Genomic DNA, 24,196 nt, shown 5'->3' on the forward strand with positions numbered 1-24,196 from the left:
TTTGTTGGAAAAGAAATGACTAAGTCCTTGGAGTTGGGTTCCTAGGTTTTTAAGGCCTAGCAATAAACCCTCCTTGTTCATCATCAGTTGGACATCAACTTTAAGTAAATGCAGCATCTTCTAACCTTCTATCTTTAAGTGTGATACTATGCAAAAATTTTACTCTTTTTCTTTTTCTTTCCTCCCGCCTAAGCCATGAATGCGATAAACATTCGTACGCAGTGTATGTTAATTTAAGGCCTATGATTCTTTAACTCTCAATGAAATATAAATTATGATTGCCTTATATCTTCCTAATGCAATTGTGATACCTTCCTTTTCTGTCATTGCAACCCCTAGTGCACCCTAATCTTTCCATTCCCAATGTATGCAATGTAACTTGAATATCCTCCCCCCATCACCTAACTTATAATTTCCCAAGAAATAATATGGCTTTGTCAGTTCATGTAGTTTTGTACAATAGCATCGCATGTAAAATTCCATCATCTTCTGTTTAAAGAAAGCTATCATTTCAGTCAAGGCTATATGTCCTTTTCATGTACTTTTAACATGCAAATCTTCCTTTCCTCATGACTACATGATATGGGAACCTGGAATGAGCGGTCCGGGGGGGGAGGGGGTGTGACATGTTATTTGTGTTCCCACCGGTGTTCCTAACCGCATTTCCGTTGACTCATGATGGTCGTGCAGCTCTAGTCGTTTCCATGTCTCTCAAGCTCCGCCTTTAGGGGGGGCCATGGCTCTGAGTGTACCTCTATCTCTAAGCCCTTTGCTCTATCTCTCCCTATCTCCTACTCTAATTCTCTCTCTCTCCTCTTCCTCTCCCTCTTCTTCCCTTCTTCTCCTCCTCTCTCTCCCTCTTCTTCTCCTTCTTTCTCTCCCTTCCTCTTCTTCTTCTTCTTCTTCTTCTCCTCTCTCTCTCTCTCCTTCTTCTTCTTCTCCTTCTTCTTCTCCTCTCTCTCTCCTTCTACTTCTTCTCTTCTTCTCCTTCTCTCTCTTTTCTCCCTCTTCTCTCTCTCTCTCTTCTCCTCCTCCTCCTCCTCCTTCTTCTTCTCTCTCTCCCTTCCTCTTCTTCTTCTTCTCCTTCTTCTACTCCTCTTTCTCCTCTTCTTCTTCTTCTCCTTCTTCTACTCCTCTCTCTTCTTCTTCTTCTTCTTCTCTCTCTCCCTTCCTCTTCTTCTTCTTCTCCTTCTTCTACTCCTCTCTCTCCTCTTCTTCTTCTTCTCCTTCTTCTACTCCTCTCTCTCCTCTTCTTCTTCTTCTCCTTCTCTCTCTCCCTCTCCTTCTTCTTCTTCTTCTCCTTCTCTTCTTCTCTCCCTCTTCTTCTCCTTCTCTTACCCTTCTCTCTCTTCTCTCCCTCTTCTCCTTCTTCTTCTCCTTCTCTCTCATGTCGGCCTGTCAAAATCAAAGGGGGGAGGAGGGATCGCTGATTCCCAGAACGAGGGGGAGGAGCATTGTCTGTCTGCACAACTGAGGGGGGGGCGCTGATGTAGGTGATGGGACGGTGATGGAGGGGGGTGTAACGTGCCCGCTCCTCAAATCGCGGGACATGTCTTAGCAGTCCATTGAGAGATATATCTAGAAGATGCCGTCTGGCACTCCCAAGGAATGACATGGGGTTTTCCAACTAGGGTCTCTCGAGTCTGCCGCGCAGTGGAACTTATCCGGCCGTTCCCACTAGGATCAACCTGAAGTCCGGGTTCCTAGCCAACATTGTCTAAGGTCATGACTTTTTCCTAACATTTCTCGTTAACATTTCCTTTGAGGAAAGCTCTCGGCTAATCGAGACCACCCTTCCGTAGGATAGACCCATTGGTCACATCCACCACACTTCCCTTGGGGGTTGTTTTAGTTATCTTATTACCTACCACATTATGTTTGACATATAAAGGCAGCTTCCTTAATTAACATGTTAATCACAGGTTCCTTTACGTAAGGCACAGACACGAAGACAAGATATAACAAAATCAAACACTTCCTTAACTTATCTTCAAATTAATGTTTTTCTCCTGCCCGTACAGGAGAATTAAGTGTTCCTTTCTGCCTCCGCAGAAAAATCCTTCCATCTTCCGGCAATAAAAACCCAAAGGTTTATCCTCCCAAGATTCCGCCTTGTAACTAGTATCACGGCCTCGAGATCCCATCTCGAGTCACGTAGAACATTTGTGTAGGGCCCAGAGGCATTGGGATTTACGGCCAGAGCCCCCACTGGCACCCAAGCACCCTCCTACGCCAAGTAATTTCCACGGAGAGACCTCTCACAGTGGGTTTGGTCCACATTCCGAGTGTAGATTCATAACCCCCTTAGTTAGGGTTTGGTGGTTCACGGGGGGTAGCTAGCGCTATCCTTCCTTAATTAACCCTTTAGGAAATCAACCACAGCTGAAGCAACCAGCCTAACATCCTTTAACTAGGAAAACATCATTTTGTTCCCATGGCAATCAGTTATCACAGACCCGGCCATGAAATCATCAACCACACCCCACTTGGGTTAACATCCAAAACCACATTAACAAACGATTGAATGCATAACCTCTTGCTTCAAGACATCACAATCCCATTGCATGCACAACCAGAATTTAACTTGGATGTATCAAAACGCTTTTACAACCTTTCAAAAAACCAAGCATAACTTGGGCCAACAATCCATCTTTAACAAGATCGGCCTTCGCTAAAACCATTTCAACAGTTCCAAGTAACATGCTTAGCTTAAATCAACTATCATAGAGTCTGCTCTCCCCATTGGGCTAGGGCTTCACAAGGACAATTTAACAAATTCCTTCTAGATCCTTTGAATGATCTAAGTGATTTCATCTTAACCTTCATTAATCCTGGCTACCTATTTAGGGTATAAGATCAACGAAATTCCTAGGGTAGCTATCTAATATCATAGGTTACCAAGTGCTAACCCATATTGCTAGTACATCATCAAGAGTACATTAAAGAGATTCCAACCTGATTAGCCATAGGTTATCCAATCTTCATCTATCGGCTAGAGTTTGGACAAGGATCTCTAAACGGAATTTCTCTTAGAACTACTGTTCTATCAATGTTTATCATGCAATCCCATTGAGTGCACAAGTTAACATATATCGACATATGCATGATCTAACTGTTACTTTAATGTACTCTATCATCCTTGTGCATGAAAAGCTAGTTTGCAATCTTAGGATGCTATTGCATTTTTTTTATAAGGGAGTATATGAAAGTCTAGGTTTCTTTCCTATGGTGCAAATGTATCTTACGAATGGAAACTAACATTTCATGTGTTTCTTTTAATCATGATTGCGAAACATGAATTCTAAATGACTATTCATGCAATGAACTGGGTTAAAAGCTATTATTTTATGTGAAATAATGCAAAAACCTTATCATTTAATGTGTGTAAAAGCTATCATTTCATGCATATAAACTCGTCCGTGTTCCATGCACGTAGCTAACCCCTTCATTTCTTTCATGAGAAATAAAACATAATTAATTACAAAGCTTAAAGAACTTGGGTTTGATTTGTGATCATAGGGGCATTCGTCACGTTGGTCGCTCCGCTTGCCTCTCCCACATTACTGGTACCAACGGTAGCTTTGGCACCTACACTTCTTGCAACTTTCTTCTTGCGAGCCATTTGCTTGTGGAGATTGGATAGTCCGGACCTCGATGGATTTTAGGACGATAGGCTCAGGTAGGAAGGGTCGTTAGATGGGGGGTCCTTCACCAAAAGGCTGGCTTCACGAATGCCACTCCCGGAGGCTACACACCAACTCTCACTCCCTCTCTTTCTTTCTCTCTCTCTCTCTCTCACTACTTCTCTTCTTCTTCTTTTCTCTTCTTCTCTTCCTCTACTCCCTCTCTCTTCTTCTCTTCTTCTCTTCCTCTCCTCTTGTTCTTCTACTTCTTCTCTTCTTCTTCTTCTCTTCCTCCTCTCCTTCTCTCTCACTACCTCTCTTCTTTTTCTTTTCTCTTCTTCTCTTCATCTACTCCATCTCTCTTCTTCCTCTCCTTCCTCCCTCCTCTTCTCCTTCTTCTTCTCCTTCTCTCCTCCCTCCTCTTCTCCCTCTTCTCCTTCTCTCTCACTACTTCTATTCTTCTCTCCCTCTCCTTCCTTCACTTCTTCTCTCCTTCTATCCCTCTCCTTCCTTCACTTATTCTCTCCTTGTCTCCTTCCTCTCCTCCTTCTTTCCCTTTTCTCCTTCTCTCCCTCTTCTTCTCTCCTCTCTCCCTCTCCTTCTTCTTCTCTCCCTCTTCTTCCCTACTCTCTCCCACTCCTTCTTCTTCTCTCCCTCTTCTTCTCTTCTCTCTCCCTCTCCTTCTTTTTCTCTCATTCTCCTTCTTTTTCTCTCTCCCACTCCTTCTTCTCTCCTTCTCCTTCTTTTCTCTCTCTCACTCCTTCTTCTTCTCTCCTTCTCCTTCTTTTCTCTCTCCCACTCCTTCTTCTTCTCTCTTTCTCCTTCTCTCCTCACGGGCCCGCAGATGGCTGGCAATCAAGTGGGAGGTGGCTTTGTTTGGAATGCCTTGGGGGGGACCCGCAGTGACTGGCAATCGAGGAGGAGGTGACTACAATCAAAGCTTTGGGGGGGCTATTACTACGAACGGAGGGGGGTATCCTTCAGTCGAAGGCCTAGGGGCCCGTGCAGCAGTTGCCGTAGGGAGAAGGTGGCGACGTAGGGAAGGGGGGGCGCAATCTCCATCTGGACGCCAGGGAGGAGGGCCGCCTATGCTACAATGGAGGGGGGTTGGCTTTATAAGTGAAGGGGGAGGCAGCAAGGAAGTGCCACCTGCCACCTGGGGGCTACATGGCCCCCCATATCCCACACTTCACCCCCTCTTTCTTTCTCTCTCTCTCTCTCTCTCCCCGCCATGCACACGGTAGGGGGAGAGATAAAAAAAATTGAAAAAATTTAAAAGGGGGGAATTCCTATGGGGGGATAGTATGGAGGTCACAGGGCCGGGGGGGAGATGTTACAAAGGGCTGCTTGTACAGAAGACAGAGGGGGGACCGTCCTGCAGTAGGGGGGGGAGGGCTCTCTCCTGTAGTCGTAGCCGGGGGGCCTTATAGAGGGAGGAGGTATGGGGGGGAGACGGCGCTCCCGCCGTCTGGGGGATTGCATGTCCCCCCTAATCTCACTACTCTCTCTCTCTCTCTCTCCCCGCCATGCACACGGCAAGGGGAGAGAGAGGGAGGGTAAATTTTTTTTAAGAATATTCTTAGGGGAGGGGGGGTTCTCATGGGGAGGGAACCGAGGGGGGAACATTACAAATGTTAAATCTCAAGCTAGATGTAGTCAAGTTTTACAAATCCATGTGAAAGATTCACTAGATCCAATGTCCAATGTGTACACTAGGGAGGTAACCATGTACCACTATAATTCCTAGAATCCAGGCCTAGAACATGCACTAATTGTGGAAGATATAGGTATCAAGCTATCCATTGCAATTTTCAACTATGCTTGCCTTATCAACAACCATACCAATAGCAATATTCAATGAACCAACAATTTCAATTTGGATGAGGGGCTCCATTATCTTTTCTAGCACACAATCAACAAATATTGACTGTACCTAGGATTTGATCATCCATGTCTTCCAGCATCTGCCTTGAAGCTTCTACCCTCAAAGTTGGATTCGAGAAGCTCAAAGGGGTATGACAATTGTGCCCATACAATGCTTGAAAAGGGGTCATCTGAATACTCTATTGGTAAGAAGCATTGTAGGCAAACTCAACCAGTGGTAAGTATTGAATCCACTTTTTGGGTTCGCGATAGCAGTATGCCCTAAGCATATCTTCAATGACTTGATTGACTCATTTTGTTTGACCATCAGTTTGGGGATGGTAAGCTATACTGAAACAGAGTTGAGTTCCAATAGCTTCAAAGATAGCCCTCCAGAAGTGTGATGTGAAGAGGGAGTCATGATCACTAATGATTCTTCTAGGTAACCCACGCAGTTTGAATATTTCCTTGATGAATAATCTTGCAATGTTTGAAGCTTTATAGTTTCTCTTGACAGGGATGAGATGTGCGACCTTGCTGAGCATATCTACTACAACCATAATAGAGTTGTATCCTCCCTGAACTTGGGGTAGGCCAACAATGAAGTCCATACTAATGAATTCCCATTTCATTTGGGGAATGTCAAGTGGTTGCAACTTCCCAGGAATTTTAACATGTTTTGCCTTAATGCATTGACAATACGAGCATTCCGTGACATATTTGAGAACATCACCTTTGAGCCCTTCCCAATAATAGCTCTTTTTGACCGCATTAAGGGTCTTGGCATAGCCAAGATGTCTTGAGAAAGGGGAGTCATGGGCTTCCCAAAGTATCTTCTGCTTGAGAGTTTGGTATGCAGGGATACATAATCTTGTCCTAAAGTAGACAAGTCCACTACTGACATATAATTCTTGATACTTCGTCTTTAGCTTCGGGTCTTGATCCTTGATGGAGATCTCCCTTAGCATTTTCCGATAGACTGGGTCATGATATGCCTCATCTTTAGCTAGCTCAAGAATTGGGTTGTTTGGCATTGATACCTTTGTGGCTAGAGATCTTGATGTTGATGGATCTTGCAAAATAAAAGAATTTAGAAATGCCTTACGAGCGACTGAGTGCATCGGCAACTACATTTTCTTTTCCAAGCCTATATTTGATTTCAAAATCATATTCTTCCAGCACTTCGATCCATCGACGTTGCCTCATATTGAGCTCATTCTGGGTGAAGGTCCATTTAAGGCTCTTATGGTCCGTCACTAAGGAAAATTTGTTACCTAGCAAGTAATGTCTCCAAAGTTTGAGAGTATGGATGACAGCCAATAGCTCCAGATTGTGGGTAGCATAATTCATTTCATGGCTCTTCAATTTTCTTGAAGAATATGCTACGGGATGACCTTCTTGCATAAGTACACATCCTAAAGCAAGTGCGCTAGCATCAGTTACCACCTCAAACTCCTTACTAAGATCAGGAAGTTTCAGGATGGGTGCTGATACTAACCTTTTCTTTAGTTTGTCAAAGCTTGTCTGTTCGGTAGGTGACCATACAATTGCTGCTTACTTCTTTAGTAGATTGGTCAGAGGTGCTGCAATCAAAGCATAATCTTTGATGAAAATCTTGTACCATCCTGTCAATCCAAGAAAGCTACATATTTCTTTGATAGAAGTTGGTGTTGGCCATTCCAAAACATCTCTGACCTTAGCTGGATCTACTGAAATTCCTTCCCCGCTAATACAATGAATCCCAGATATTCAATCTGTCGCTTGAAAAATGCGCACTTCTTCTTCTTGGCATAAAGCTTGTGTGCTCTCATTGTTTCAAGAACAATGCGAGGCTGGGGTTCATGATCTTTTTCCTGTTTAGAGTAGACTAGGGTATCGTCAAAGAAGACGAGTATGAAGTCATCAAGATAGGGCCTAAATATATCCTGCATTAACCTATTGAAGGTAGCAGGAGCATTCGTTAGCCCAAATGACATCACTAGGAATTCAAAGTGTCCATACCTAGTATTGAATGTAGTTTTTAGGATATCTTCTTCCTTGATCCTTATCTCATAATATCCAGATCTGTGATCTATCTTGGAGAAGATCTTTGCTCCTTGAAGACAGTCAAGTAATTCATCTATTCTTGGAATGGGGTATTTATTTTTGATGGTTGATTGATTCAACCCCCTGTAATCAATGCATAGACGAAGTGTTCCATCTTTCTTCTTTTGGAACAGCACTGGAGCTCCCCATGGTGAGCTGCTAGGATGGATGTAGCCTTGGTCTAACAGTTGCTTGAGTTGCTCTTTCAGTTTGATAGCTTCCGGAATGGACATCTTGTACAGCCTCTTTGTGACTGGTGCAACTCTTGGCACAAGTTTGATTTTGTGGTCGACTTCCCTTTGAGAAGGTAGTTCTATCAGATCTTCAGTAAATACGTGTGCGTATTCCTTTAACCATGAAGGTTCTTCCCCAGATTCTTGATTCTGGTCTAGCTTATTTAGTTTAATTAGATAGACAGGTAGGCTCTTTCTAACACCTTTTATTATCCGTGTTGCCTTTGCCAGCTGTATTTTTGGCTTACCAGCCTCTCCTTGAGTCGTGATTAGTTCCCCTTCAGAATTTCGGAAGGAGACTTGGCCCTTCCCACAGTGGATGTGGGCATTGTTGGGTATTAGCCAATCCATTCTGAGTAAACATTCGTGGACAACTAGGTTCATTACCCTGAATCTCACTGAATTTGGCTTCCCTCCCAGTAGGAATTTCACCTTAGCAGTTTGCCTAGTACAAGTGACCTCACTACCATTTGCTAATTCCACAAGTAAAGTAGGTGCATCCATTGTGGCTATCCCTAATCTTTTTGCATAGATTGGTGAAATGAAGGAATGTGTACTGCCACAATCAATTAGGGTTTTGAAGCTTTTACCTTGATAATCTGATGGAGTTTGAATCACCGAGAATTGGCGATTTGGACCCTTCTTGTGAAGAGCAGCGTGAACTGTTGCCCTCTCAATGTCAGCATCCATGGATGGATTTTCTTCATCGTCCAACTCCTTGTTGGAAACACTAGAGGTTCTCCCTCTAGCCATAATGGTGGCTCCTTGGCCATGAGCAGCTCTATTTTGACCTTGGAATTGCCCTTAGCGATGTCCTCTGCTAAGCTTGGGACACTGCCTCTTGAAGTGTCCAGGCTTGTTGCAATGGAAGCAACGTGGGTTGCAGTCATTACTTTGTGTAGGAACAAAGTTATTGACAGCATTGGCCCTAGATTTCTTTCTTTGTCCCTGATTCTGACCCTGCGCTCTCTTAGTTTGAGCCTTAGACATACCCTTATTCTGATCTCTGTAAGGCCGAATCCTGTTGTTCCTTGGTTTGGTCTACACCTCCTGTATTATTGGAGCAGCTCAAATGAGTGCATCTTGTAGGTCTATTGGGCGCATTGGTTCCAATCAGGTGTTTATGGGTGGATTCAACCCAACACAGAATTTTGACACCTATTGTGTCATATCCATTGGAGGCGTGTACTTTAGGAGTGAAACGAACTTTGAATAATATGCTTCTAGGGTTAACCCTAGTAACTTCAAGTCATGGAATTCATTCATCTTTTGTGTGTAGTAGGCAGGTAGCAAATACCTCCCTCGCACAGCTTCCTTAAGCTTCTCCCAAGTGACTATCCCCTCCGAGATCGCTTGATCTCTGCACCACTATTTCCACCAAAGTCTCACTTCGTCTGTAAGCTTAAGTTTGGTGAGCATGGCTTGGTTAGCAAGTGCAATTCTTGCTGCCTCAAAATAGTCCTCCATGGACTCAATCCAGATCTCAGCGTTGGCTTGAACAATCCTTCCCTTGCCATCAAACTTGGGTAGCTTAATTTTTTTGAGAAGGAACTTCTTCTCTTGAATCGCAGTTGTACTTAGTGTAGGAGTCGAACTTGGAACCTGCGCTTGGGGTTGCATCTGGACAATAAGATTCTTTATGTTAACTTCTTATTAAACGTTTTCCCATATTATGTTAATACGACTAGCACAGCTTTTAGCCAAGTGATTTAACCACTTAACACCTTAGCTAACATTTACGATCAAGATAGACAATTGGAAGAAGTCTTATTTATTCATGAGGGCATAACCCCTTAAGTACACTTATTTTTGGATAAGCAGGACAATCTGATTGATACGTCTGTTTGGGGAAAATAGGATTGTGTTACAATCGACTACAGGAATGGAATAATAATATGGAGTGGGGTCATGGATTTTCAGGAAATGGTAAGTCATAGGAAGCTTGGGGTATCCCTTCCTTTGATACCCATTCTTCTCATAGCGCCCTAACACTTTGATCTCGTCAGCAGAGATCACTCGGGTCACTTCTTCATAGACGTACTTGTTCTACTTGACTTGCCGACCGCTAACATGCAAAGTTGCATTTGCGTGAGCTTCAACAAAGATGAACAGCTTCACGATCTTTAAATCCTCCATCCACTTGATTCTCTTCAAGTTGGTCTGAAGGTACGCGAGTCGGTGGGCTGCTATGTAGTATATCCTTGAGTCTTCCATCCATCTCTGCTCTGCATATAGGGGCGAAGGATTATAGATGCGGTCCAGAATATTCATCATGCCTAGCCTCTGGACGATAATCCGAAGCATGCATTGTAGTCATGAACATGACCTGGAACACCAAGAACTTGCTCCATGCTTCGTGACTCTACAACCCAGCATCCATAAGTGAGTAAAGAAATGTTTTCAACAGAAAACATTGCTCTATTCCACTCACCTTCCCTTGACTATCCCCTTATTCCCTTTTATTTTCCTCCATTAAGTTTCCTCGTAATCTTAGATCCCATTGGTTTGCTCTGATACCAACTATAACGTGTCTGCTCGTCCGCTTGTGGGATACGTCTTAGCAGCCCATCAGGAAGGGAGTCTAGAAAGCATCGCTTGGCACTCACAAGGAATGTCACAACGTTTGCGATCTAGGTCTTCCCAAGCCTACCCCGAGCGGAAGTGTCCGGCCGTTCCCACTTAGGATCGACCTGAAGTCAAGGTTCCTTTCCTAATGGAAAAGTCTCTAGGAAGTAGCTAGCGTCGACCACTTTGCGTGGGAACAACAAAGTCGAAGTGGGTTCCTGCTGCACTTGGTTCATGGAGAATGGGAAACGAGAGAGATGCGAAGCTCAACCTCTCTACCATAAGGCATAGTCCCATTCCTTTCCCCTAAAATAGTATAAATTGGGATTTTAACTCTATCGATACTAGGTCTTCATAGTCTCGTTATCTCGTCTTTTGAGAAAAGTTCCCGGCTAATCGGGACCACCCTTCCATAGGACGGAACTAAGTTACATCCACCACACTTTCCTCAGTTTGCTTTAGTTATCTAATTACCTACCACATTACATTTGACATGCAAAAGCAGCTTCCTTAATTAATCAAATTAATCACGAGTTCCTTCACGTAACTTAGGCACTGACACAAAAAAAATCTCAAGCAAGTTCCTTTTTCTCAAATATTTATTCTTTATTTATCATAATCTTGGAGTACATCAATTATCATGCCCGAAGGCTATCCTAGCAATCTACAGGATTGCTACTCTAAGTTCCGCCTGTTGACTAGTACACGGGCCTCGAGATCCCATCTCGAGTCACATCGGCATCTTGTGCGGGATCCGGAGGCAAGGAATTTATAGCCAGAGCCTCCCCTAGCACCCAAGCATCCTCCCACTCCAAGCAACACCCACAGAGAGACCTCTTGCGGGGGGTTAGGTCCATATACTCAACAAGGCCAACCCCCTTGGATAGGGCCAGGCAGATAGTCGGAGGTAACTCTTCCTGCCTCTCCCTCTAGGCTTCTAACCTAAAGCATTAAGTGTTTTTCCTTGATTTAGTTCCTTGAGCAAAGGAGATCAAATAATGTACCTAAGTGTACAATCACAAACATTTCGGAGGCCGTTTGTATGACCAACTGCTAAGGTGTGATTCCCTTTTCCTGGATGCTCCCAGCATCCGATCCTGGATCCTTTTCCCCTAGATGCTCCCAGCATCCGATCGTTTGCAACTTGGCGAGATCCCAAATAATCTCAAACAAGATCATGCAAGCAAATGTTCTTGGTAAGTTAACTTATTTTGACTTGCTCTTCCCCTTGGGTTTTACCTTATGGTATCTTAACCCTAACCCAAGGCATTAACTTGTCAACCAAGGCAATGGACATGCCTTATTCCCAACCCAACCAAGGGTCTTTTATTCTTCCAGTTCTAGCCAAGTTTAGTTAACACAGTCGGCAACGTAAGATTCTTCATCTAGGCCTTCAAGATACAGTCTAGATGCATGTGTCCCTTCCATCTCTCTTAGTGTGGTACTATGCAGAGTTTTCCAATCATCCTTACCCATCATGCACATGGTGCATTTAGTATATTTGTACATCCTAAATGACCTTTAAATCTCTTCATACTTGGCAACGAATACTTATTCCTAATGCACCGGATCACATGTGACTTGCGTATATGAAATTCTAGGTTTTTATCCATCGATGCAATTGCATCCTATGAACGGAAACTAACATTTCATGTGTTTCTTTTAATCATGATTGTGAAGCATGAATTCTAGATGACTATTCATGCACTGAACTGGTTTAAAAACTATTATTTTATGTGAAATAATGTGAAAACCTTATCATTCCATGTGTGTAAAAGCTAGCATTCCATTCCATGCAATAGCATTTCATGCATGCAACCTATCACTTGGAGTAAACAAAAAGTCCTAAGGCTTGTTCTTGCTCCATGCATGTAGCTACCCCTTTATTTTTTCTTCTAGAAATAATACAGATTATGCTTAATCAACATTGATTATAAAACCTAGGATATTCAAAAGAACCTAGGTTTGATTCGTGATCGTAGGGGCATTTGTTGCATTGGTTGCTCCGCTTGCCTCTCCTGCATTACCAGTCTATTGGTAGCTTTGGCACTTACACTTCCCACAACTTTCTTTTTGGGAGCCATTACCATGCGGAGTTTGGATAGTCCTGACCTTAACGGGTCTTCAAGATGACAGGCTCGGGAAGGAAAGGTTGTGAGAAGAGGTCCTTGGCCGATAAGGGGGTGGCTTGAAGAGTGGCTCCTCGAACACGGCTCCTCAAACACGGCCCTCGACACCTTCTCCACTCACCATCTCTCTCTCTCTCTCTCTCTCTCTCTCTCTCTCTCTCTCTCTCTCTCTCTCTCTCTCTCTCTCTCTCTCTCTTCTTCTTCTTCTCCTCCTCTTCTCCTTCTCTCTCTCTCCCTCTTCTTCTTCTTTTCTTCTCTCCTTCTCCTACTCTCTCTCTCCCTCCTCTTCTTCTTCTTCTTCTCTTCTCCTCCTCCTTCTCCTACTCTCTCTCTCCCTCTTCTCCTTCTTCTTCACTTCTTCTTCTCCTCTCTCTCCCTCTTCTTCTTCTTTTCTTTTCTTCTCTCCTTCTCCTACTCTCTCTCTCCCTCTTCTTCTTCTTCTTCTTCTCTTCTTCTCCTCCTTCTCCTACTCTCTCTCCCTCTTCTCCTTCTTCTTCACTTCTTCTTCTCCTTCTCTCTCTCCCTCTCCTTCTCTTCTTCTCTCTCTCTGTCTCTTCTTCCTCTTCTTCTTCTTCTTCACTTCTTCTCATTCCCTCTCTCCCTCTCCTTCTCTTCTCCTCTCCCTCTCTTCCTTCTTCTTTTCCTCTTCTTCTTCTCCTTCTCTCTTCTCTCCTTCTTCCTCTTCTTCTTCTTCCTCTCCTTCTCTCTCTCCCTCTTCTTCCTTCACTAAACATGCGGGGGGGGGGGGGGGGGGGGGGGGATATAGCTGCCACCTGACGATCGGGGGGGAGGACGTTTCTATTGATGGCCCAAGAGGGCGCAGCTGCTGCAATCCGCAACGGAGGAGAGTGGCGAAGCACGAGGGGGGGGGAAGAACATGCTTTGCGGACATCCAGGGGGGGCGGGCTGTACCGTCGAAGGAGGAGAGGAGCCTCTCTTTTATAGGAGGGGGAGGAGGGTGGCATGGCCGCTACCCCTCCCACCTGGGGGGCTGCATGTCCCCTTATACTATCACTTCACTCCCTCCCTCTCTCTCCCCGATATCCTGTTAGTAGGGAGAGGGAGAGGGATTAAAAAATTTGCACTAATAATATTTTTTTTTCATTAAGGGGGGGAGTTCCTATGGGGGGGGAAAGCACGGGAATATTACATGTACTTTGTGTCAAATTGACATGTCTAGAACCTCGTATGTAGAAATAGATCTCTGAACTACTACAAGTGTTCTTGGGCCACGTACCCTCAGTGTTGAGCTCAAAGAGGAACTGTTGCTTGCTGTTATTTTTCAGCCTACAGACTGCTTGTCTATACATGAATAGGTTGCCCAAATACATGCTGATTTTGCATTGAATGAAGTCTGTACATGCAGGCTGCAATACCTAGGTGATTGCCAAGTGCCAGGAGGTGTATATATCATTGTTTTCCAGGCTGAAGTACTGACTGTCTGAGCGCATAGAGTGCTGAAAACTATCATAGACAGTTGCAGGGGTTGAAATTGAATTGTCAAGAAGATTTTTGGCTTGCAGGTAGTCAAGCAGAACATACGACATGGCAAATGCTGACAAGACATACAATATTATCCAAATTGTGGGGGAGAAATCGAACAGCCATAATTATACCATATGGAAGTTCCACATGGATAACTTCTTAATCGGAAAAGGATATTGGGAGTTGGTGACTAGAGTAGAAGCCGAGCTTGAGCTCCCAAAGAGACCTACAGCTAATCAAAGACAATTACACCGAGCTTGGACAGAAAGAGCTCGTAGGGTGTTGCATTGGATGTCTCTATGTATATCATATGCCATGGTAATGCAAATAATGAACTGCAGCTCTCCTAAGGATGCGTGGGACATTTTGATCAGGTACTATGGCACCACTACAAGTGCCAGGAAGATACAGTTAAAGCAGAAATTTAACAATATGGAGAGAAAGAGCAGGTCTATACAAGTCTATGTAACAGAGATCAAGACCATTGCAAATTAGCTGGCATCTGTTGGTACTCAAGTTGAAGATGAAGATATGGTTGTTGTGACTCTGAATGGCTTGGGTCCAAAGTACAAGTCTTTTGATACTTTTGTGTTTGTGTAGGCTGAAATGCCTGATTTCAATGAATTGGTTGTATTGCTTATCCATGAGGAGGTTAAACTTGGCTTGGCTAAGGGTCAAGTAGTTCCAAAAGCAAGGATGCAGTCTTTTATTCCAATCAATGCAACCGTGGTAGCCATGGTAGAGGCTATGGTTTTGGTAGAGGAGGCCATCAAAATGCATCCTATGGCAATAACAACTAGCAGGTCCCGAATGCAAGAGGTGGTGGAAACTTTAGAGGCAGGGGGAGATCTAGCCCTAGAGGCAGATGCACCTAGCAGTGTATATCTGACAATCCGAATAAGGATAAGGATTGTCATTATTGCCAGAAGTATGGTCATAATGCCAAGGACTACTGGAAGAAGCAGGGCAATCAAAAGAGCAAACAGCATGGACATTTTGCTACGTCCAGTCAGGTAGATGATGCTTCAGGAGATAAATTGTTTGCCATGTAGTATGTAAAAGATAGGGCTGCTCAAAAATCCACTGATAATGCAGTATGGTACATTGATTCAGAGGCATCAAACCACATGACCCCTCATGGTGATTGGTTCACTGACATGGTAGCTGAAAGGCATGGCTATGTATGCATAGGTGTGTAGATTATGGGATGTTCTATGTGAGAGATAAGCCCTTGAAATTGGTTGGATACACAACATGGATGTAGATTGGGAAGGATGCTCATATGACCATAGATCTATGAGCGGCTATGCTTTCGGGTTTAGAAGTGGAATGATTAGTTGGAGTAGCAAGAAGCAGCCTACGGTTGCTTTATTGAGTATTGAGGAGGCAGAGTACAGGGGTGTTGCATTGGCATCATGTGAGATTACATGGCTGCTCAAGCTTATGGCTGATTTGGATATACATGTAGATACTCTAGTGACTCTGCTATGTGACAATCTTAGTAGTGTACTCCTAGCCATGATTCCAGCATACCATGCCAGGACAAAACACATTGAGCTACACTACCACTTCATCAGAGAGATGGTTCTTGCAGGAAGAGTTGATCTCATGCATATGAAGATTGATGAACAGGTTGCGGATATCTTTACCAAGTCTCTAGGTAAAGATAAGTTCAGTGTTTTCAGACAACTGCTTGGTGTACAGATGTTGTCTTCAGCTTGAGGGGGAGTGTTAGACTTCAAGCTCATCCTTCTGTCTTTGGTATGACTATACCCGACACTTGAGTTGTCCAGCTGTACTACATGATGCGGACATTAAATAAGTTGGTGCTTAGGACTTAGTTGTTTGGTGTGAATGGTCCTTGTGACCTTGGGTTGTAAACAGTCATTTGAGTTATGGAAAAAATATACAATGAAATACGTGAGAGAGCAAGATGCTTCTCACTGTGTGTTAGCTCCAATCTCTCTCTCTGACTTTTATCAAAGATTGGTTTGAGTAACTAAATGTATTGATTACTATGGTTCTATGTTCAAGAAACAAAAAATTTAAAAGATCTTGACAATCCCAATAGCAAAATCATATTCTACTTGCTTACGAACTTATTTTTCAAAAAATTTCCAAATTTGAACAAAATTTTCACAAAAAAAAGGTGACGTATGAAATGCAAAAAGGCATATGTCTCCCTTACCTAGAAGTCCCAGGTCACGTTTCATAAGTCAGAGGGCTATATTGTTCAATAGAAATTCAAGTTGGAAGGTTAGCAGAACTTTGATGAATTATTAAAGTTTAATTTTATCATTTGATAAAATAAGTTATTATTAAAGTATGAATATATGATTGTCTTGGGATTGAAACTATTTGAGTAGTGTTTGTTTACCACTAAGTGATTGCAAATTATATTATATTAGATTTTGGGGATCTTTCCTAATTTTGAGTTGTTTTTTGTTTGCCATCTGGAGATTCCAGATGGCTAGAACTAAGGCTACTGCAAGAAAGTAGAAAGTTGATCCTAGAGGTCTTGCTTCAAAGATCCATTAGTCCTATAAGCCTTCCAAACTTACAAGGAAATCAAAGCCAAGGAGAAAGTTTTCACAAAACAGATTAGATGTCTAAAGGAGATTAGAAGTGCAATGAAGGATCTCGATAATGCAATTTCAAAACTGCCTTTTTTAGAGGCTTGTCAGGGAAATTTGTGGCAAGCATAGTCTTGATTGTTTTAGATGGAGAAGGGCATCTCTCAATTGCATTCAAGAGGTTGCAGAAGATTTTTTGATTGAGGTTTTTCAAGATTCCTATATATGTGCTACTCATGCACATAGGCTTACACTTATGGACAAAGACATGATAATTCTTAGGAGGTTGAGATACAAGTTTTCAAAGGTCCTTGAGCCCGTTCCCTTTTCTGATGCAAAGGCTTTCAATATTTTAAATGTGCCTCCATATAGAAAAAATAAAGGTGATCCAGGTCCTAAGGTTGAAGAAGATGTCACACATGAAAAAGACACAAGACTATATGAGAAAGATGAAAAGGCCATAGAAGAGCAAGCAAATGAATGGAGAGAGTATAAAAGAAAGAAGAAAGAAGAAAAGAAATCAAAGCAGCTCCTATCTTTTGAAGAAGAGCTATCTACCCTTCTTAAAAGGGATGACCCTAAGGGCTTCAATGTCTATTGCTTTTTACCTGGTGATATTAACAAAAGTTCTAATATGATATTTTCTGACTTTGATTGTATTCAAATCCTCAAGAATAAAATGGCACAAGGAAATGACTCTATTCTTCTTGCTGGGATGAGGTATAATATATCAAAATTTATTTTTACTCACTATATTTTTCTAGCAATAGACTTTCATGTTGATTCTCCCTATGATATCCATTTCTTTGCTAGGTGTGTTGGAGCCCCAAGAGGAACACCAAGGAAAAGGGAATTCTCTTGCAAGAAAATCTATCTTGTAACATCAACAAGCTTTTATTTCATTATTTTGATCATCAAAACAAAGAAAACAGCAATTCTTCACGTAGCATCATAGTAGATTTCTCCCACGGATTTGATAGAATCAACCATATTCTTCAACATCTTCACAAAATCCATCAATAGAACAAAGAACACAAAGAAATACAATATCTTTGAATGGAAATACATCACATAGTATTCATCTTGAATGTCTTCATAATTCTCTCTCAATCTCTCATATACAGTTACATTGTTTTGATAGAATTGACTATCTCTAACTCTCTTTCTCTCTCTCCATCAATAGTACATCATATCCTCACTACAATCACTCAATAATAACCCTCAATAATCCTTCTTAGGTCGTGGATACACCTCCCAAGAGGTATGTCTGATTGGAAGAGGTACCAGAGCCACTACAGTGTCTTTTCATAACTCACCACTATCACTTCACTCCAGTCTTTACTTGAGTCTTCAGCAACTACTTCTTTGACTTCTTTTAGCTCTTTTGCACTTGTATTCACCTCTTTCAAAGGCTAGAAAACTTTCCCAAGCTACACTCTCATCCAACAGAACACATACAGAGGCATACAGAAGCATACAAAAGGTCTACAGAGGCTCACAAAAGCTCAACAGAGAGTTACAGAAGGTCAACAGAAAGCATCAGAACCACATAACTCATACCAAAACCATTCCAAACCATCAAAAATCACTCAATAAGCTTTCAAAAAATCTCAAGCCCTATCAATCAATACTCCATCCTTCCATACAGAGAGAAAACAGAACAAAACAAAAGCTCAACAGAAGCTATCAGAACCAAACAAAACATATTAGAACATCAACATAACTTCACATCTCTACTAATAAACATCATGAGCTTAATAAAACCATTCCAACCTATCCAAAACACTCTCAAACCACTTTCAAACCAATCAATCATCTCATAAAATCAACCATTCAGCTCTCAAAAACAACAAAAATCAGCCAAAAAATAGGTCATTTCAACACTCAACATACCCCATACTTAATAAGGAAGCGTCCTTGCGACCCATTCAAGAGCTCAACTTTGATCTTCAATAAATCTTCAAAAACAGTCCATCCAACCACGACCCTAACTTATAACCTGTATCTGATATAAAGAATACAACGAAAGGAAAACCCTTTATACATTAACTCTTCTTATCAAACTGGAAATCACAACAAACTTGTAAAGGATATAAGAGGTTTCTTCTTCTACATCAGCATCTTCAACTATCCAACTAGCAACACCATCACCGCAATTCTCTAAAAATGTAGCTCGCACGAAAGCAAATCGAATAGGCAACCACCACGATCTTATCACATAAATTAACCCACAACACAAACACTACACACAACACAACCATCTGAATGACTCCTCCAAAAAGAGAGATTTATCATTAAAAAATCATCCACCATACATTGCAAAGGTATCAATGGAGATGATCCCTTTTGAAGGCTTGGTGATTTCGAAAATGATCCATGGACAAGGATTCATCTACAAATGTCTTGGGAGGATTCTGAAAGAATTGAAGGCAGCACATCCTTTCCAACAAGACAAGGTATCTGCTAGGCAAACAGAGGGCATGAAAGTACAAGACATCCAGTTGCTGGGAATCAATGCTCACATTGACATTCATGCACAACTTTGGAATAGATTTTGAATCATTATGGGAATGCCTATGCATATATGCTAGGTACCAAGTAAAATGAGCAGTTAAGCGCATAGAAGGATCTGCAGACTGAGAATATTGCTGAGCAAAATGCAGATAATTCTGATAAGCCTGACTAGCACTTATCCATTCTCCTGGGATCAATGGCCAATTGATTTGAGGTCCAGTAAGGGAATCATTTGAACTCCAGCCTCTTCTTCGAAGAATCTTGTGATCAAAACCTTGATACCCACCAACCAACTGAGGAGGATTAGGAATAGAAGTGTTAGGAGACGGAAGAGGGACTAATGAAAGATGATGAAGCGATGGATAGGAAAAATCATAAAATGAAGAATGGATTTAAGATGGATTTGCTGAAAATTGAGGAGATTCGGTTAAGAAAGGCGTTAAAAGATAAGTAGGAATAGTTGATAGAATGTCAGGGGATGGGGAAGGACAAGGATCAGGAGGTAGAAAAACTCCATCTTCAATAAAAGAACAATGGGTAAATATAGGAATTTGAGGAGATCCTTGAGGTTGGAAAAGAAGGGGTAAAATGACATTTGGGTTAGATTGAAAAAGGGAAATATAAGTATCATACCTATGAGCCATTTGTTGATAATGAGTTAGGCATGGTAAGGACGGACCTAAAGCTGATCTACGATGATAGGCTTCAAAGAAAGAAGTATCAAATGGGGGTTGGTTGGAGAGATAGGCTAAAAGATCCACCCTCAGTTGGTTAATGTTCTGGGCATGAGCTGAAGCTTTGACCTGATGGTGATTCAAAATGATAGCATCAACCATAGTGTGCCATGAAAACTCAGGACACTCATCAACCTTTGAAGAATATCCCTAGAACATCTCATTAATCCTCAACTCCAAATGTCAGACATACAAAGAAGCTTGCAATACCACATCTTCGACATACCAAGCCATATCTTCATCATCTGGAATTAGTAAATCACCCCTCAAATACAAATAGGACAGAAGCATCGTATATGGAGTGACAAAGTCTTCAAAAACCATCCTCACTACTTCTATCAACAAATCAGATGACGAGGCCCCACTCTATCCATCCTCTGGAATAGGTAAATCCATCATGGAAAGTTTTATATAGAAGGCCAACTTCTGTTGTTGATAATGGACAAAAAAGGAATGATCTGGTGGAACATATTCTTGATATTGCTCAAAAGAAGACCATAATAAATCCATGCGAGATTGCAATCTTTCCACCTTGGCTTGAAATAAGGGCCATAATGTAGCTTGTCTCTGAAGAGCTGCCAAGTCTATAGGGGATAAAAGAGAAACTGGTTGCACAAGACTCTGTGTATTAGACCGAGACTGAGCCAACTAATCTTTGAGTTGCTGGATTTAAGCATTGCTCTGGTCTAAGATAGCTGTGGTGGATTTAAATTTCTCTACTTAGGCAACTATCACCTCCTTCATCTCTTGACTCTCCTTCTATAACTTATCGCTCTCCTTTGTTACAACAACCACTTGAGACCTAGCTTCTGCCAACTCAGATTTCAACTTAGAGATTTCATCTTTCTGAGTATCCATGAGCTTACTATGATGCTCCATTTGCGTACAAAGGTCAGAGAATTTCTCCTGAGCAGAGGCTAACTCAGTATTGATCTTATTCAGGTCCTCCTTAGACTGCTGAACTTCATCATAAAATGAAGAATATAATTGCTGGATACAGGCAGTCATCGAAAGTTCAATAGATTTTTGGATATCCTTGCACAGGAACGGAATAGCATCTCCTGTTACCATGCGGTGAACAGAAGGAATAGTAAGTTCTAGCATCCCATCTCTATGGACTCTGAAAAGATTTGGCGTCTGAAGGAATGCAGGCAAGGTGCTGCAAGACTGGGCAGGAACTGTCACTGGAACTGGAGGAGGAGGAATAGGCACTGACTCAGCCACCCTCTTGAGGCATTTTCTCTGAATGACAAGGGGAGGAGGAGAATCATCATCCTCAATTATCACATCATCATCTTCATTATGAGATGGAGGAGAAACTTCTGGAGGATCAATTGGAGGTAAAGGAACTTCTTGCAGGGGCATCATGTAGCAGGAAGACATAGAGGAAGGACCCAAATGTAACAGTAGTCACGTTTCCTCTAGTAGCTCGGATAAAGTGGTGATCCATCTTGGAGAGGAGGTAGGTACTCCAATCAATAGTTATGCCTTTCAAAATCATTTGTGAAGCTGTAAACAACTCCTTGAAAAGATAATGAGATGGGGATTTTGCAGGCATGAACCTGTCCTGAAGGAATTGGCATAGATGTTTCCATAGGGGATTGGAAATCATGGAGGCACCGACTCCTAACGTGGTAATGACCTTCTTCGGATCAAGAACATCTTGAGCATGCTTCTGCAACAGCTTCAAAATATCGTCATTGGCGAACAACTGTCTGGCAGCAGGGACGGACTCCCCACGATATGGCAGACCAAGAGCCTTGCCTAGACTCTTCGGTGTCAGAAGAACAGTAGTGCCACAGACTGGACCATACCTCTTACTGTAAGAGGTTAAAAACTCGTCACAAATGGTTGGATCATCTGGAACCAGTGGGAAAAAAAGGCTCACGAACTTGGACAAGCCCGCTTTAGCGATAACGTCCGAATCCAATAACAAAGAATAATCATGTAAAGCCAAAGGAACATACTAGATCGAGGGAGAAGTACGAGAGGGCGCCATTCAGATGGTTATACACACACACCACAAACACAGACAAACAAAGAGAATGCCTGCAAAACAACCAAAAGGCTATCAAAAAAGAATCAATCCGAAAGAAAAACACTCATACAAATATAGACGTAACTAACCCAAGTACCACCCCAGACAATACACAGCCTAGAAAAATTTTGGCATGACCTCTACACATATGCGACCGAAAGCTTCATGCGATGCAACATGAAAACACCCAAATCCCTGTATCAGGCAATAAAGAAAAAACTACACACTGTACCTGTAATCGTAACACATGGACAAATCAGACTACCAAAAAAAACGGACATCAAGACTGGACCATAACTTGACCATCAGTGGCAACTAATAGATTTGTACGCGCCCATCCCACGAAGTGAGTTCATTAAAAAGGGGGAAAAGAAGTGCAGTGAGGGGGAATTAATTTAATGAAAGGTTCATTTTAATAAATTATTAACAATGGATGACATTTTATTAAGTGATAAACCTTAATAAGAAAACGACGGTTCCTTCTTAAAATTTTAGTTGCAAATTATTAGGTTGAAACGGTACATTAACGCAACCTGGACCTCGATACCAGACTAAGGTCTCTAAATGCAAATTCAGTTATTAAAAATTAAGGTGATGTGGAGGGCTTTTTTTGGCCAGCGCGTGCTTTTGTGATGGCTGGTTCATTGTTAGTAAAAATATTAAGGTGCCTCTGAAGCGCACGTAGCGCGTGCTAAGTGAACGGCGGGTTGATTTTAATTAGAAAAAGGTGTGTTTGGCGCGAGCGCGCGTGCCATGGTGGTGTTTAGGATTCATGTTAAAAATTAAGCGTGAATTTTGGGATAGCGGAAAAAATAAAAAATATAAAAGAAAAAATACCTGAAAGTGGGTGTATGTGTATGCAATGAATGCGCACGTCTCAATCTCCAAAATGTAGGTCAGCAATTCAAAAAGAAAAACCACGAACTGAAAATAATTGGACACACGACATAGTAAGATTAGTGTATATGAATTTGTTTGGATGACTGATGGCTTATATGTTGTTGTTGTTTTTTTAAATTATAAATGTTGTGTATTGTTGATTGTGTATTTTGGTTTTTATGTGTTTTTGTTTATTGTAATGTTTTTTTTCGTGTTTTTGTTGATCTTTGTGGCAAAATTTTGACAATGAAACACATATAAAAATGTTGAAGATTTTCAGCATCAACCCACCACGTGTGACCAAGGTATCTGGATTTTTCCAAATTTCTCAGCTTGTGTTTGGAATTAAAGAGGATTTTTCATGAATTTAGGCTAAATGGTTGATTTTATGAGATGATTGATTGGTTTGGAAGTGGTTTGAGAGTGTTTTGGATAGGTTGGAATGGTTTTATTAAGCTCATGATGTTTATTAGTAGAGATGTGAAGTTCTATTGATGTTCTGATATGTTCTGTTTGGTCCTGATAGCTTCTGTTTTGTTCTGTTTTCTCTCTGTATGGAAGGATGGCGTATTGATTGATAGGGTTTGAGATTTTTTGAAAGCTTATTGAGTGATTTTTGATGGTTTGGAATGGTTTTGGTATGAGTTATGTGGTTCTGATGCTTTCTGTTGACCTTCTGTAACTCTCTGTTGAGCTTCTGTGAGCCTCTGTAGACCTTCTGTATGGTTCTGTATGCCTCTGTATGTGTTCTGTTGGATGAGAGTGTAGCTTGGGAAAGTTTTCTAGCCTTGAAAAGAGGTGAATACAAGTGAAAAAGAGCTAAAAGAAGTCAAAGAAGTAGCTGCTGAAGACTGAAGTAAAGACTGGAGTGAAGTGACAGTGGTGAGTTATGAAAAGACACTGTAGTGGCTCTGGTGCCTCTTCCAATCAGAAATATCTCTTGGGAGGTGTATCCACGACCTAAGAAGGATTATTGAGGGTTATTATTGAGTGATTTTAGTGAGGATATGATGTACTATTGATGGAGAGAGAGAAAGAGAGTCAGAGATAGTCAATTCTATCAAAACAATGTAACTGTATATGAGAGATTGAGAGAGAATTATGAAGACATTGAAGATGAATACTATGTGATGTATTTCCATTCAAAGATGGTGTATTCCTTTGTGTTCTTTGTTCTATTGATGGATTTTGTGAATATGTTAAAGAATATGATTGATTCTATCAAATCCGTGGGAGAAATCTACTATGATGCTGCGTGAAGAAATGCTGTTTTCTTTGTTTTGATGATCAAAAGAATGAAATAAAAGCTTGTTGATGTTACAAGATAGATTTTCTTGCAAGATAATTCCCTTTTCCTTGGTGTTCCTCTTGGGGCTCCATATTTTTGGTGCACAGCCGGGAAAACTTGCCATCAACAAGCACCAAAAGAGGCTGAAAATGAAGGAAGTGGCATTGCCAAGAAGGGGAGAATTCAA

The sequence above is a fragment of the Lygodium microphyllum genome, chromosome 9 (assembly GCF_053477565.2).
Source record: "Lygodium microphyllum isolate KBCC chromosome 9, Lygodium_microphyllum_v1.1.10, whole genome shotgun sequence".
Classification (NCBI taxonomy): domain Eukaryota; kingdom Viridiplantae; phylum Streptophyta; class Polypodiopsida; order Schizaeales; family Lygodiaceae; genus Lygodium; species Lygodium microphyllum.